We start from the raw sequence: 15,981 nt of genomic DNA on the forward strand, positions 1-15,981 counted from the left end.
CGGCTGCAAGGTGTGATCAAGCACTTAGTTGGGCCGCATCAAACATGCGGCATCAAAGGTCGAACAATCTTCACGAACACTCACGTAGCCAGAAATGTGTTAGAATGCTGCGACGACATGGACGGCCAAGTTGCCATGTTGCAACTCGATTTGGCGAAAGCTTTTGACAGGGTGTCACACGAGGTCCTTTTCTGCATATTGAAGCATGCAAATGTAGGCAGCACAATTTTAGAAGGTGTAATGATGGCCTATCGCGATTGTTGTACCCAGCTCATAATAAATAAGTCACTAACGGAAAGGGTTCCAGTGCAATCTTCAGTAAGACAGGGATGTCCACTGTCTCCTCTCCTATTTGCTATATATGTCGAACCCTTTTGTTTAGCAGTAAATCATAAAACAGCAATACGAGGTTTCAGAATGCATTCTACTGAGGTAAAACTGTTGGCGTATGCTGATGACATAGCCGTATTCTGTCAAGATCGCGAGAGTGTGTTGGAAGTGGTCAACCTCGCTAAGGCTTTCTGTAAGCTGACGGGCTCAGAGATAAACTGAGAAAAAAGTGTTGGTATATGGCACGGTAACTGGGACATCAAGCCAGAAAGGTTTGCTTGTACGACATGGACAGGCACACCTACGACGTATCTTGGTGTGCCATTCGAGCACTATCAGGAACCCGCAAGGTACTGGAGTGATGCAACGGAGAGAATGAAGGAAAAGACGGGAAACTGGCAGGGTCGCGGCCTTTCAATGTTTGCACGTGCCTCTGCTTGCAATTTGTTCTTGACAGCCAAAGTTTGGTATGTGTTGCAAGTGCTGTGTATGACCCGCGCAAATGTGCAGAAAATGCATCGGGTTTTTGCTGTGTTCATATGGGGCTCAACTTGGGAGAGGGTGAGTCGTACCAACCTTTTCCGCTCAGTCCGCGATGGAGGCCTGGGTCTTTCTCATTTGTTTATTAGGCAGATTGTGTCACGTTTCTTTTATCTGCGCGATCAAAGCGACAGTTTCTTGCGCACAGTCATACAAGTTCGACTTGCGAAAGCGCTTCCTGAATTTATTGTGACTACAAGTGATATAAGATGTCGCCGTGTGACTGGTTACTTCCATGAAATTGTTGTTTCCCTCCGCATGTTGCATTCAAGGTTTTCAATGGATTACCTCTGCTCTGTTACAAAAAAGCAACTGTATGCAGACTTAATAGAAAATCTACTGCCGACACCAATGTACAGGTCTGTTTACTGTGGGGGCCCAGGAAAGGACGTTTTAAAACGGGTTAGAAAAATGCCCGTAAGACCTTAAGTCAAATCCTTTTTCTTTAAGCTGCACACGAACACACTACCCGTAAAAGCATGGCTAGATCAGAAAGGGATATTTGTACCCTGGACAATTAACTGCTTACTCTGCAAAAAACCAGAAACTATTGAACACGTTTTTATTGACTGTTGGGACCCTATATTCCATTGGGACATACTGCAGCGAACTCTAAAGAAACAACTTCCAATAACGCCATACGGGATCCGGTTTCTCCCAGTCAAGTGTGATGAAGGCATTCCCTTTGATATGTTCATGCTACTGGGCCTCCACAGTCTGTGGCAAACCAGAATGGCAGTCCGCCATGCAGATGCTAATGTTCGGTCTGTACGCGAAAATTTCATTCAGCATATGGTCTACATGAGAGAAGTCTATCAGGCGTTACCCGAACCCCCTGAGTGGATTAATGTATTTGATGGAATGGTGTGTCTGAAGAAATTTTGACTGTATTCCGCCAACCGAAGTCAGGCTGGTGTGTTTTGTCTGTATATTGAGTGTCATGATACCGGTAATAAAGAAAAAAAAAAAAGTCGATAGCTCAGTTGGTAGAGCGGTGGACTGTAGAGGTCTCTTGCTACGGACATCCATAGGTCGCTGGTTCGAATCCGGCTCGACGGAGTGTTTGTTTTTTTTTACTTTTAGTACGTGCATACTCGCCCAGTGTCGTCAATCTGCTAGATTATTACTGTAAGCAATCGGAAGCAAGCTCAACATATGTGTAGAGGGTAACAATACACTCAGGAGGTCGCGAAGTTCTTTGACGCAAAGTAATAGCCAGCGCCTCTGCTGGGGCTTTTTTTTTAACAAGCTTTGAAATGGTTTTGCGTAAGAAAAGATGGTAGTTTTTTTTTTCAATATAGTATAAAAAGACACAACACAGCATAACATATTTTTGCTAACGAACACAATTAGCTTGTTATTAGTTGTTCATCCAATCATAATCGCCCGCCAGCTGAAGTCATCCGCTGCAGAAGACCACCGCTGTGTGCCGACACCGTCAGTGCCATGATTTTGGTTCTCGAGCAAATTAAACATTAAATACAGAAATACGCGTGTTATGACCGGTGGTAATAGCGTCGACATAACTCAACAGTTATAACAAGGAAGCAAAATAATGCACTCAGATTAAGTTGCAGGGCCCCTTTAAGCAGTTTCAACCCGGCAAGCGCCGGTACTGGAAGTGTCGTAAAAAAGATATGAACATCCAGTATTTATTCGCTTAAGGTCCCTTCATTGTAGAAATGCCGAAAAGTACGAAATATATTAAGAAAACGGTGATTGCAATATAATGAACATTGTCTTTAACAAATTTTCTAAATTTCTGGATGTCTTAGGACGATAAGACTGAGCACAAATGCGCAGACCAACGAAGTAAATAAAAGCGAAACTAAAATATGTTCCATCATCTATTAATGCAGCTTATTACGATCAAATGCATATCTGAGCTTATACTTGGGCACTGTTTTGATAAATATGTTCGAAAAGGCCGCATCACCGAGTATATCAGCAATTCATGTTTTCCAGCGAGCAGAAATAAAAGTTTACATCAGGGTGTCGAACCGGAACCGAACCCGAATTTTCACCCGGAACCGGAGCCGAACCGAACCCATATTTTTTTCGCCATCTTGGAACTGAACCCGAACCGGAACGATTCAAAGGAACCGCTCCGAACCGGTTCGGGACTCGGTTCAGCCCCACTTTCTTCCAACTAGGCACACATTTTTTTTTTGTCAGACAAAAAGAGATAGCCTAGCGCGTAGGTTTACCCATCCGAAGCTGTCGGCGCTAGAAAGTGCGGAAATGGCACCCAGTATAGGCGACAACAGCATTGAATGAGTTGTGGTGTCTGTAAAGAAACCTAATTGACGCTTCTGCAATGTATTGGCACCAATTTTAAAGCATTTATTTATTTATTTATTTATTTATTTATTTATTTATTTATTTATTTATTTATTTATTTATTTATTTATTTATTTATTTATTCGCATGGCCGGAGCATTACAGAGAGGAGTAGGTAGTAATAAGAAATATACAAGACCAATATTGGTACAGCAGAATTAGATTATATAATCGCTAACAACATTCTTAAGTAACTCGGGAGTTTGTAACGCATGCAATGGAAGCGGGAGGGTGGTTCCATTCCTTAGCTGTATTGGGGAGGAATGTGAAAAAATGAAAGTTGTTGCGACTGCTTAACCCTTCAACCTTGAACTGATGGTCGCTGAGGGCAAAAATATATGAAGGCGGCAGATGTAGCGAGTCTCTGAGATGAGGGTTATAAAAGTAGATTTTGTGAAACAGATGTAAACATAAACATAAATAGATATAGACATAAACAGACATTGTACGTCAGGTTTGTATGAAATCTTCAGTTATTACTTCTCCCCCTTTACATGTTTGTGTATGGTCGTAATCAAATTGTTAGCACTGATCTAACTCAATAAAGGTCTATAGACACCAATTTTTCGCTTGCGTGTTTCCTTCTTTAACGATGCTTTCGACATTGGTGCTAATGAAGCACTCCGTGGTATTCGCCTACTACCAACAAATAAATTATATTTGAATTTGTTCTTGACGCTGTTCTGGTTTTATCAACAGAGCAATGGGTCTGACGTGTAGTGGAATTCAGGTTACATTAGGCACGAAAAAAAACGGCAATATAACTGCATTGGTAATATGTAGTTTGTTGTAATACTAGCCTATAAAGCACTCTGGTTTAAGTGCAGTAGTGACTCAAAACAACGTGTCAGCGCTTATATCACAGTTTTCCTGCGCCTCACGTGACCTAAAGTTCAACTACACGTTATAGCATCGTTCGGTTGATGAAACCGAGACCGAAACAGCATGAGAAAATAAATTCTTTTCTGAATTATTCAGCCGCCGTAGGCGAATACTACACGCTGATACACGTATTCTATTATCTAGTGCATCATTTGGAAGAATAAAACACGCACAATAAAATTCGTTGTGCATAGTACTTTAAACACCTATTGAGAATAATTTCCCGTTCTCTGCGTCATTTACCACAAATTTATGAAACGTTAGCACAACGACCCAACAACGTTGTGGTGATAGATTTTGAGGAAAGGAAATGGCGCAGTAGTAGTCTCACTTCTCGATGGACACCTCAATGGGAGTCAAAGAAGAAAGAGAGAATAGGGTGCCGTAGTGGAGAGCTCCGGCATAATTTGGACCAACTAGAGACCTTTAGCGTGCACTGACACCCCACAGCACACGGGCGCCTTTTGCGTTTCGCCTCCTTCGAAACGCCGCCAGGTTCTAACATGGGTAAATCGAATAAGTAGCCGAGTGCCCTAAAGTCTGAGCCACCGCAGTAGGTAGTGCAACATTTACTTTTTAAGCGCTCGTTCTCTCCGACAGCTGACGACACTGAGACTAGGGCGGCAGAAAGTTAGTCCCGACAATCCGCCTCACAGGTGGGCGATGGGGCGTGTGGGGCGACGGTGAAGGTTGTTGAAAGTGCATTTTTACCAGTCAGTACCCGGATGTGCTCCCACTGGGGTGTGGTGTGCATCAAGGGTGGAGGCTGCACGCACGCAAGCCTACCCCCCCCCCCCCCAAACACAGTGTAGCTATTTTAGGTAAAGGAGGCTATAATGTTAACGCAGTGAAAAAAACAACTAAAACAGTATTCATACTACGAGTTGGACTTGTACTATAGTGGCGGCGGAACAGAAAAGCTCCGTTTAGAGATGCCTTAGGCTACTCGGCCATGTCCTAGGCTTCTTGTTATCTTGGTTGCATGGTATATTAGGAACCTTTCTGACCCTCCTTGTGCCTCGCTTGATCTCGTCGAATTCAAAGATATTGGTAGAAGTCCTTAAGCCACCAAGACTCCCTTAATCCGCCCGCACATAAAAATTCCGGAACCGGTCAGGAGGCTGAACTGGCACAGCATATTCCTCCTGCGGTAAATAGCACTGTTCTCTGAACAGTGGCTTCGTTGAACGCGGCAGTTTTGCGTGTTCATCCATCACGCGCGTTTTCCACACGCTATAGTGGTCCTTAAACACGAAGAGTTCGCACGGAATTCCGAAGTCTTTCATCGCAGACAGAAATGTTGTAGTGAAGTGTGCATGATTTCAATGTATTTTTAACAGACTGCTGAATTATGTGGAAAAAAAAACATAGCATCACGACAAAAAAAAAATCATTTTGTGGCTCAATGATTTCTCGTTGCTCGCACAGGTAGCAGTTCAGTGACCACGGCGCAAACGCCTCCTTGGCGCGAAGGTACAGCCTAACGCGTAATGTTCATGTTTGAAGAGTGAAAACGGTTTTACCGGCCGTTTGAAACTACAGTCGAGCCCATTTATAACGAACCTGACGGTCACGCGGATTCCGTTCGTTATATCCGATGCTCGTAGTAAGTTGACTATCCGTATAACAGCCAACAATACTAAGGCCGCTAAAGGTGGCGTTTACTTCTTATAGAATTGCGTTATGCGCGCCTGCTTGTGCAAAGCAGAGCCTGCAGCGGCTCTTTGCAGGCTATCTAGGGCAGTCATTTAATCCTTAGGGACTGTGCATAACTAATCGCGGTTGAAGTGTCCACGGCAGCTCGTGGCACGCCGGCCACATAAATAAAATTCCTGGCAGTACGGGAGGGCTCGTACTTGGTGTCCAACGACTTCGTCAGAGCATGCGCTTCTGCGATTTTGTGGCCCGCAGGAACTTAGTTATCCGAGGAAACATCTGGCCAGCTATGGGTCAACGAAGCGTTTTCACAAATCTACATGCGTCTGCTCACGTGTGTTTCGAGCTTCTTGTTCCGTTCCTGGGCTCATGCAGCGACGAAAGTAGCGCAGCGCTCGTGGCACAGAGTACATCAGTTGCAGCGCCCGCTCTATGACGCTGCCTGCACTTGGTAGCAGTGCAAAAGATGAAGCCGACTGGGAAGGCAATGCATACCACGTGACCAGTATGTCTAATAAGGCTTTCAAAATTCTCAAATCACTGCTGTTAGTTGATCCATGACCATGGTCAGTAGCTTCGCTTTCGGCGATGTCCCTTTACCACGCGCACCGCCCTTGTCCCTTTACCACGCGCACCGCCCTTCTTCCGCCTGGGATGATTTGGCCAGCCAGCGAACACGCAGGAAATGATTGCCCTCGTAGGCCATCGACGCGGGCTTGGCCGGCGGTTACTTAGTGCTTCAATAGAGTTATACCCAAGGAGGTTATACCATACCGTTACCGTGTTTACGCTACCGATTACAGTGTTTCCAGACGCCGGACTTCCCGGTTAGCGCTGCGCTCTGCAGTGCCCCCTTTTATTGCATTTTTGGGTCGACATTCTTTCCTGGGCGGTGTCGTGAAGGTTGACGGGTGCTCTCTCATATCCGCGCTTACTGAAAGCCCAACCTCTACAACTCCGGGGGTAGTTTACAGCGCCTCCTCGTTCGCTATAACGGAGTGGTGCGGCCAAAGTTGTTCGCTGTGTCTGCGACGAATTGCCAATGCCCTTATGCATATTTTAACGCTAGCACCGTACCCGTTCGTAATAAGCAAGCGTATATCTGCGGCCGTTATAAGTGGGCTCGACTACATCCGCTGAATTCGCTTTAATACACAGGTATAAAAAGGCTAGGTAAGGCTGCAGATATATGGGTAGAGGAATCAATGACCGATCACAACCTTAGTTATTTCCCTTGTGGAGAGGTCGTACAGGTATTCTAAGTAAAAGCGAATAGTGAGAAAACCGAATGTATTAGCATAACTTCTCTCACGACCATGTCCAGAAAAGACAGACGAGCACATAGTCGCCTATTTAGCACAGCGGCCAGAAAGGGGTTGTTTTGTAGTTTTGAAAACAAATCCCCTGAAACAAGTTGGTGGACGAATACTGCACGGCTGATTCACCAGACTCTTTCAAGGGCCCAAAAAAACCTGTAGACGCACAGGCTCTCTTTGATAGCGCCCCAGAAAAAGTTACAAAAATTCTATGTAGTGCAAGCATACGTTCTTCCAAGCAGAATGGTGCATTTACAAGAATGATGCATCGCAACATCCCAATGAAGATGTTACCAATTTGCATCCGTGCAGAAAAGAAGCTTTCTCAATCCATCCAAGAGTGTTTTTTTTTTATCAAACTCTTTTTATCAGAACAAAAGACGTCTACGTCATCATAATAAGCTAAACTTGTAATTTGTCTCTGTACTTGTGAGAAGCCACAGTTAGCTGTGTTTTTGAAGATACTGAGCCATAGGGGCTCGGATATATAACACGAGTCACAAAAGGCGATATCGAAGAGGCGATTGAATTAAAATATGTTTGGTAAGCTCTGGATAGGGAGAGCCAGTGCTCCCAAAAGGCTCTCGTTGAGTAGTGGATGAGCGGTTGAAGGGTTCTCGCATATTCCCGTAACATGTAGGAAAGGATGGGGGGGAGGTGACTGGCAAGTCGGTTTGGGGGTGACAGAAAGGTGTCTGTATACAGGTGCCGATACATGACAGCTTCGTTTCTCAATAGTGCGCGGGAACGCAGAGGCCGCGTGCGGGGGTAATGTCGGCACCCGCGTAAGTGCACTGCGCACAAGAAATTCCTGACTGCCTCCAGCTTCAGGATGACCGATCACTCGCGCGACGGAGTCTCCGAAAGTGCTCAAGCTGGTGGGTTTTGTAGATGCAAAATCTACTGGCTTTTCGCCTTATACCTAATGAGACGGATTATACCGTACACAGCCAATATACATTAATTTCGATTTCATTGCATTTCGCGGCTCTTGCCGTAATACGTCTTTTTGCCACGGACAAAAAACAAAGTGGGTAAAATGAGAACATATCGCATTACACAAATTTTTGCATTTTTATTTTATATATTGATGCGCCAGAAAAAACTAAACAGCATAAAAAGGTTGATTAAAACCTATCCGCGTTCTAATTTTTTTTTTGTCCTGAACCCGTTTGAACCCATTTGAACCGGTTCAGTATGGTCCGAACCGGTTCGAACCGGAACGGAATGTCGCTCTGGAGCCGAACCCGGAACTGAACCCGAAAGGTGTGAACCCGAACCTGAACCGAACCCAAAAAAATTCCGGTTCGACACCCTGGTTTACATGTTTGCACTCCGTATCAAAGGAGCTACGAGGCGCATTGCAGGAAAAATATTACAGGTTAAAAAGAAAGTAGAATATCATTATTTAGAGGGGGAAAAAAGAAACGCCCAGCGTGGGGCTCGAACCCACGACCCTGAGATTAAGAGTCTCATGCTCTACCGACTGAGCTAGCCGGGCGACGTGACAGCAGGGAGTAGGACGTACTAGTGCACATTTCCCTCGACGATCAGGTGGTGATTGTTATGGCCTTTTATTCATGGTAGGGCAAACGGCTCCCGAGCATTTACCTCTCAGGACACGCGCGTTCAGAACTTGGAGCTCTGCCAACTGCTACGGGAAGCGGAGATACTGGCCGCATTTGTTTTTCCAGTCCCGGACTACTTGCTGGCAGGTCTCGGCTTCCGCTCGGACAGGAAAAGCGTCATGGTCACATGACCTACTTGCCATAGGCTGCTTTCGAACACTGCGCCAGAGTCGGGCTCCCCCTCGGTTACCGTACAAGGACGCTGTCATCTGCTAGCAAACGATGGAAGCCACGGCCACTACGACGCCGAAGCAACGCCGTGCGCTCGATCATGATACTGAGTCGATTTAAAGACTGTACTGTCAGCTTAGCGTAGGTGCATTACAGAACTCAGCTTCGGAGGTATGCTCGCCGCTACTGCTTGCGGCGAAGTTCGCACAAAGTAGCCCAACTCGTTGCGGAAAGGCGGATAGACGAAAGCCTCCGCAAAAATGTTGACAACAAGCTCTATAGCTGCTCCAGTATACGAGTGGTTCACCTGCGATGCTTTCAGGTAAGCGTACAGACAGCATGTGGCAAAACAAGCGAACAAGAACCTCTTGACGACACGAGCAAACAATACGCGCTCGCAGCTCCGAACGCGCGTCCGTGTGCGGTGGATTTCAAGAAAATAAACGAAGATGCAAGAACAAAAAGTCTTGCGATGGCTCAGAGAGGAGCTACGGAGCTCATGTGAACGTTTAACGCATGATATCGACCTCCAGGGACACGAAAAGCACTCAAAATGCACACGGAGTCTAACTTAATATGGCTGCCAGCGCGGCGCGCAGCTATCGCCTGCTGCCTTCTCAGCAGCCCCAAGCAGCCCGCGGACTGCCATAGGCTAAAAACGAACGCGTTGCTATGGCGATGCAAGCAGGTGGGTTGAGCTTTCGGGCTGCCCGAGAAAAACAAATACCGGACGCGAGTCCGCAAGTAGTCCCGGACAGTCCGGGACTGAAAAACAAATGCGCCCACTGATCAGCCAAGTAGAAAGCAAAAACAAGACTTCTATCAAGGCCAGCAAGGTGGCTGACTGTATACTATCGCGTGCAGCCTCGTCGACGTTGCACGCTTCGGTAAGGTTAAGGCGACCGACTGGTCGCTCAGGTTTCTCTCGACACACAGACCAGCGTAGCCGTGCCCAACGTAGCGCCACAGAACGTGCATGTCAGGCGAACTGTGTCCATATCCGCTTGCATTTCGTGGATTAATTATCGTTTTTTTTTCGGAATGGATTAAGAAATAAATAATCACAACGAATCACGCAGCTTCCTGATATACAAGGGTTGAGCAACATAAACAACAGACTCTTTGACATCAGCGTTGATACAACACGCCTTCGGATGTCTTTGCTGTAATAGCTATGCCGGAGAGATGCCCTAGTGGTTTAAAAACGGCACCGCTGGCTTCGTGCCCTATCGTAAATGAAAATCCCGCATTCGACTACTGTCCGAGCAGTACATTCGCGATGTGGCTCGAGCCGCAAAGGGCATCCATGTCGGGAAGTGAGCGTTTTGTAGTGTGCGCCAGATGCAGCGCACAGTCCAGACGCACATAAGAGTGGGCGCACCTTTTTGGCGGCGGTGAGAAACGTCCGCCGGCCTGAGGCAGGGGCTCCTGATTTTTTTATGTTTGGCAGAACCAGCTTACTCAAGATCTGTTTGCATGTCTGTCTGTGTTCGAACAGCCTTCGGCCACTAAGCCGACGTCTTCATGGATGGGTTTTTTTTACGGCCTCACTATGGCGCTTTTTCATGACAGTTTTTCGCGGCGTACTGGAAGCGTCGCGTGCAATGTATCTAGATGAATATTCCCCAAGATCTTGAAATAGGTTTGAATTAAGGACTTAAGTTTAGTTGGGTGTACACAGTAAGCGTGCGTACGCATCGCTGATCACTGTGTTGCGTTTGGTCTGCCATGCCACAGCGTCCCTCAGGCGCATGTGTAAATAATGACGCCATACAGTGACAAGACGTCAAAGGACATCAACGCTGTTTTGAAGAAATTTTTATCCGTAATTATCGATAACAAGGGTAAGCGCATTACGAGCCTCTTTTTGTTCCAAAGTGAAAAACTGTGCATACAGAAGAAAATGTAGCAGCTGGCTAAAACCTAGATAACTGTCTCGCCAAGTGTCTTTGCTACGAGGAAAACACGCTCCACACAGTTAGGCCTCAGAGCTTGAAAATCGCCGAATTATCTGAAAACAGGGGCTAGTTATCGCTTATACCTCTCCACGTGGGCGAAATTGAGCGAAATAAAAATGAACCGCTTCCCTTTAGAGAGAGCTAACAAGTTGAAAAATGCAGCGGCCACATGTATTTATTCTGAAGCGGGCGAGGAAGGCGCAGCCATCTTGTCAGCGCATCCCGTAGCGTGCGTACGTCCGCAAAACGCGGCGAAATGCGTAGCGGTCTGCGCATGCGCATTCGTTAACCGCAGAGTCGCTGCGTACACTAGCTCACTGAAGATGTATCCACACTGGGTATGGATACTTCTTCGAAAATCGGTTTTAGAAGAAAAAGTATGAGGCTCGATGTAACGATACCTGTGGCGCGCTACAAACCCGTTGAATGTGCTGCACTTAAGGAATCGCCGTCTGTTAAATACCTCGGAGTTACTATTACACACAATCTGAGTTGGGATTTTCATATTGATACAGTCTGCTCCAAAGCCTTTAAATCTATCTGGTTTAATAGACGCAAGCTTTCAAAAGCCCCCATACACGTGAAACTAGCAGCCTATAAAGCGTTGGTCCGGCCATGTCTGGAGTATGCCTCGTGTCTATGGGACCCTTATACAAAGAAAAGTATTTCCAAATTAGAAAGGGTTCAAAGAACCGCGGCCAGATTAATTTGCAATAAATATAAACGCACTGACAGCGTGACAGAAATGATTGATTATCTTGGTCTCGACACACTACGAGCGAGGCGTTCCGAATGCAGATTAAAATACTTGTATTTAATATATAACAATATAATAGACATCAACAATCATAATTTCATTACCCCTCACACACTACGCACAAACTCGAATTTTGATAACGGGAAAATGATTCGTGAATATAGCCCCCTAACGATACCTTTAAGTATTCATTTTTTCCAAAAACCATACGCGCTTGGAATAAATTACCTAGGAATATTGTCGACAGTCCCAGTGTGCAAGAGTTCGTTACAAACATGAAAGTGCTGGGGTGAAGTTGTACTTGTATTCTTGTACTGTTTCTTGTATTCGTGTATTCTTGTATTCTTGAGCCGCCGCGGTGGCTCAGCGGCTATGGTGCTCGGCTGCTGACCCAAAAGACGCGGGTTCGATCCCGGCCGCGGCGGCTAGAATTTCTTTGGAGGAGAAATTCTAGAGGCCCGTGTACTGTGCGATGTCAGGGCACGTTAAAGAACCCCAGGTGGTCGAAATTTCCGGAGCCCTTCACTACGGCGTCTCTCATAGCCTTAGTCGCTTTGGGACGTTAAACCCCACAAAACCACAAAACCAAACCTTGTATTCTTGTATTCTTGATTCTTGTATTTGTTTGTTTTTGTCCACTCCTGCTTGGAGTCAGGCGACTCTGCAGTATTCCCATATAAATAAATTAATAAATTCTGAACATGATGTAACCGTGTACAGTTTGAACTCAGATTGCTCATGAGTCAGAGTTCCGGTCGTTTTACGCGCATTCTGAGTCCTGCGCCGTGTTTAACTAACATTGTTATGAACCATCTAGCCCGAACAAAAGTATACTATGAGTTCATTAGTGCATGCTGCCGGGCTAGTCGGCTACATGATGTGAGGTTAGCGCCTGAACCAGACGAGAGACACAAGAAGATCCATAAGACTTTGAATGTCTGTGGCTGGTGAATGTCTAGTTTGTCTTTTTGTATCTCTCGTCTGGCTTTCGCGTTGACTTTCTCACATCATTGCATGTGTAGTTTAAAGTGTCGCCCTTCTTCAAGCCATTGTTCAAGTGACGAATGTCAGTCTACTGGAATGTACTTACTCTTTTATTTTTCTTGGGACGGATATATCTCGTGAAGATATGCTTCGTTGAATTCACGCAAACCTACGAGTGATGGATTTTTCGAACCGCATTAACAAAGTGATTTGACTCAACATAGTTGCTAGTTATCGGGGCTTATGTGTAACCTGTGTCTCAGAGGTTGTGTCGCACATTGCGATTATATTTCGCTGAAAAAGAGAGAAAAGAGAAGACCGAGAAGGAAACATAAGCATTCCATACTGGTCTCCCGGCGTTGGCACCAAGATGTCACCACTGTAAACCTCCCAGTCTGCATTCGCGCTCATGTCAGTGCATCCACTTAAGGGCCCCGATTAACCGCGCGGTCAAGCATTGCACTTTGCCGAGAGCTCCGTTCCCCGGCATACATGTCCCTCATGATCGAGACTAACCTGAAAAAGATTGTCTCTGGGCAGAAGGCGAACGTGGTAGTTTCAGGTTATGATGTACTGCAGGTATTGCAGTAAGAGGATGGAGTTTACTGCATGCGCTATGAATGTCGGCGATGATTTTGTCTCATGCGTAACGTTGGTCGTCGGGATCTCTAAGCGGCAACCTTCGCTTGAGCAAACTGTTAATCGCTAGCTCCCTTTCTTCACCCTTGCTTCTAACGATGTCCATCTGGCCTGAGAGTCGTGCACAAAGCCGCTCGACGCAAATGGACGCAACGATATATACGTTGATACGAGTTAGCATCAAGACAGCCTCAGCAGCAGTGCGCCACTTGAGTATGCTCGCGGCGGAAGCCATGTTTTTTTACATTACTGTCAACATTACACTGCATGCCTTTGTGACAACGTTTACGGGTGCGGAAGCCCATGCTTTAGCTGCGCTCTTCATGGCTGTTCAAAACGTTTAGTGAGATGATGGAGATTGCCTAGCATTGATAGACTGCTCAAGAATGCCTCGAAAATTTTAGGGAATAAAAAACGACCTCACTTTTCGTAGCGTATATACTAAGACGAGCATTGGCAAGACACTAGTAAGAATTGCTGGTGGTAATAATCTAGCATTGATACTACACTGAGCAAACATGCGCTTGAAGCTACAAAAAGAAAATTTCACCTCCGTCGAGCCGGATTCGAACCAGCGACCTATGGATGTCCATAGTACGAAACCTCTACAGTCCACCGCTCTACCAACTGAGCTATCGACGGGGATGCACACGAAACTGCTATCGTTTCCTAAAGAGCGCCGTATGCAGCCCTTGATTCAGGAGTCAGCGTTCTTGGCTGTTTACCCTGGAAACGACAATGGCCCCAGGTGGCTTGAGCTGCAATTAAGTCTCCCCGTGTTTTGCCCTAAGAACGTTCTTTTGTCGGTCACCTTTCTCTTAATTGTTAGTTTTTTTTAGCCGCTTTAGTTGGTCCTGCATTGTTATTTTATTCTCTTTGCATTCCTGCCATCACCCTTATTCATTTAATCATGCCTTTTACACAACCGCAAGATATACAAACTGATATCTTTAGCTGACCGTTAGTAACAACCGTGTTAGTGTCTAGAATTTGAAGTTCGTGATACCCCCCCCCCCCCCCCCCCCAGCACTGTGGTTCCACAAATTCTGGCCATATCGCGTGCCTTTCAAAAGTCGCGTGTCTTTGGCGAGCGCCGTACAACGCTCACCAGTACACGTCATTCCATGACGCACATAACACGTGGTCTTGTCTGTCCCGCCCATTAGCATAGCCATCCTACCTGCGCTGCGGTGTAAGCCACTGCTCGCTAATCGACGGTTGACGGGAGGAGAGAGAAGGTCACATGACACGCGTGGTATGGAGTGACGTGCACTGCGGGGCAGTGCGACGAGGGCGCAAAAGAAGAGCAATTTCAGAAAGACGTGCGACTTTTGAAACGCACGATAGGTGACCAATATTAGCTAAGCCACGGAGCCGAGATAGTCGCGAATTCGAAACTATAATTACTGATACGGCTATTGCTATAGGCCAGCTACAAATCCTCATTGTATTTCCCATGCACTCGTGCAAAACGCATAATTGAATGGAGGCGATCGCGGATAGGAAATAAAATAACAAAATAGGAAAAATTCAAGTGGATAAAGAACCTAAGAAGACAAAGATAGGCGAAAAAAGAAAGAAGCCTTCCCAGTGCAGAACGCAAACAGTGTAAATTGCAGCACAAGTCGGCCGAGGTCATTGTCCTGTCAAGGTTAAACGTTTAGTCGAGCACGGTGACTTCTGAACAAAGGACTGCACACAGCGCACATCGGGAAAAGAAACCGGCTTCGCCATCATCCCCGTCGATAGCTCAGTTGGTAGAGCGGTGGACTGTAGAGGTTTCTTGCTATGGACATCCATAGGTCGCTGGTTCAAATCCGGCTCGACGGAGTGTTTCTTTTCTGCTTTTTAGTTCATACTCGCCCAGTGTAGTTATGATTCCTGTATTATTACCGCCAGCAACCTGTCGCTAATTCATTCCGCGTGCTTGGCTTTGTCCCACTGAAACTTAATAGTCCCGCATTCAGCTACTGTGTGCATAAAAGCGTAATTTGCTGGTTTGGTTTATAGCACACAGGAGGTGGAACCAGCTAAGACGGACGCAGGGCAAGCAATAGGAGGCACACGCGCACGGCACCGCTGGGCTTGCAACACATTTATTCCGATGAAGAAAACAGCATTGTTTTCCCTACGAATGAGCACAGTCCGAACAAGGCGATGGAAGGATATTCGCGAGAATAAAAACTGAAAGATCGGTGATGTATGCCTGAATATTCTTTCTGTTTAAAAAAAGGAAGTCTCAAGAAGAAGAGTATCGTAGCTTAATTTATAAAAGCGACGATAAAGACAAACTACGGTTAGTTGATCACTACAGGCCTATCACGCTTTCTAATATAGACCGTAAGATTTTCGCAAAAGTTTGCAACGTATACTTTGAAATACCAGACATGTGGCTTGAAGGGCCCATCAATACGGCCCAACTTTATGTTGCGCGTATAATTTTTCAATGTTGCTGCGACCTTGCAAAGGCGTTTGATCGAGTACGCCACTCATTTCTTTACTCTCTTTCAGAGCGCGTCGATGTGGGTTCAGTTTTTTCCAAGGGAGTACGTCTCTGTTATACTGACTGCTCCACACGCTTCATCGTTAATGGCTGTCTTTCATCAACCGGTGCCCATTCTGTCTTCGGTGAAACAAGGTTGCCCATTGTCTCCGCTGTTCTTCGCTTTGTACTTAGAGCCGCTGCATATCAGTATTCTGAATTTTGGTGCCGTTCGTGGTTTTCGTATTTTAGGTACTGAGCTCAAAATATTACCTCATGCTGATGCTAACGAGTCTTT

At 46.0% G+C, this 15,981-nt stretch overlaps 4 non-coding genes and 1 pseudogene across 4 annotated transcripts; 3 read left to right on the top strand and 2 right to left on the bottom strand.

The window, feature by feature from the left end:
* Positions 1 to 705: 705 nt before the first annotated feature.
* LOC149363177 (uncharacterized) lies at positions 706 to 1,822 on the top strand (annotated as a pseudogene).
* Positions 1,823 to 1,838: 16 nt separating this feature from the next.
* On the top strand, positions 1,839 to 1,929 carry TRNAY-GUA (transfer RNA tyrosine (anticodon GUA)). Its single transcript is given in 2 exon segments — positions 1,839 to 1,875; positions 1,894 to 1,929. It is a non-coding gene; the product is annotated as a tRNA-Tyr (tRNA).
* Positions 1,930 to 8,492: 6,563 nt separating this feature from the next.
* Positions 8,493 to 8,565, bottom strand: TRNAK-CUU (transfer RNA lysine (anticodon CUU)). The gene has a single exon. It is a non-coding gene; the product is annotated as a tRNA-Lys (tRNA).
* A 5,187-nt stretch (positions 8,566 to 13,752) lies between these two features.
* On the bottom strand, positions 13,753 to 13,843 carry TRNAY-GUA (transfer RNA tyrosine (anticodon GUA)). The gene is given in 2 exon segments: positions 13,753 to 13,788; positions 13,807 to 13,843. It is a non-coding gene; the product is annotated as a tRNA-Tyr (tRNA).
* A 1,097-nt stretch (positions 13,844 to 14,940) lies between these two features.
* On the top strand, positions 14,941 to 15,031 carry TRNAY-GUA (transfer RNA tyrosine (anticodon GUA)). The gene is given in 2 exon segments: positions 14,941 to 14,977; positions 14,996 to 15,031. It is a non-coding gene; the product is annotated as a tRNA-Tyr (tRNA).
* Positions 15,032 to 15,981: the final 950 nt, after the last annotated feature.

Source organism: Amblyomma mixtum, chromosome 2 (assembly GCF_055824585.1).
Source record: "Amblyomma mixtum isolate Tamu chromosome 2, ASM5582458v1, whole genome shotgun sequence".
NCBI lineage: Eukaryota > Metazoa > Arthropoda > Arachnida > Ixodida > Ixodidae > Amblyomma > Amblyomma mixtum.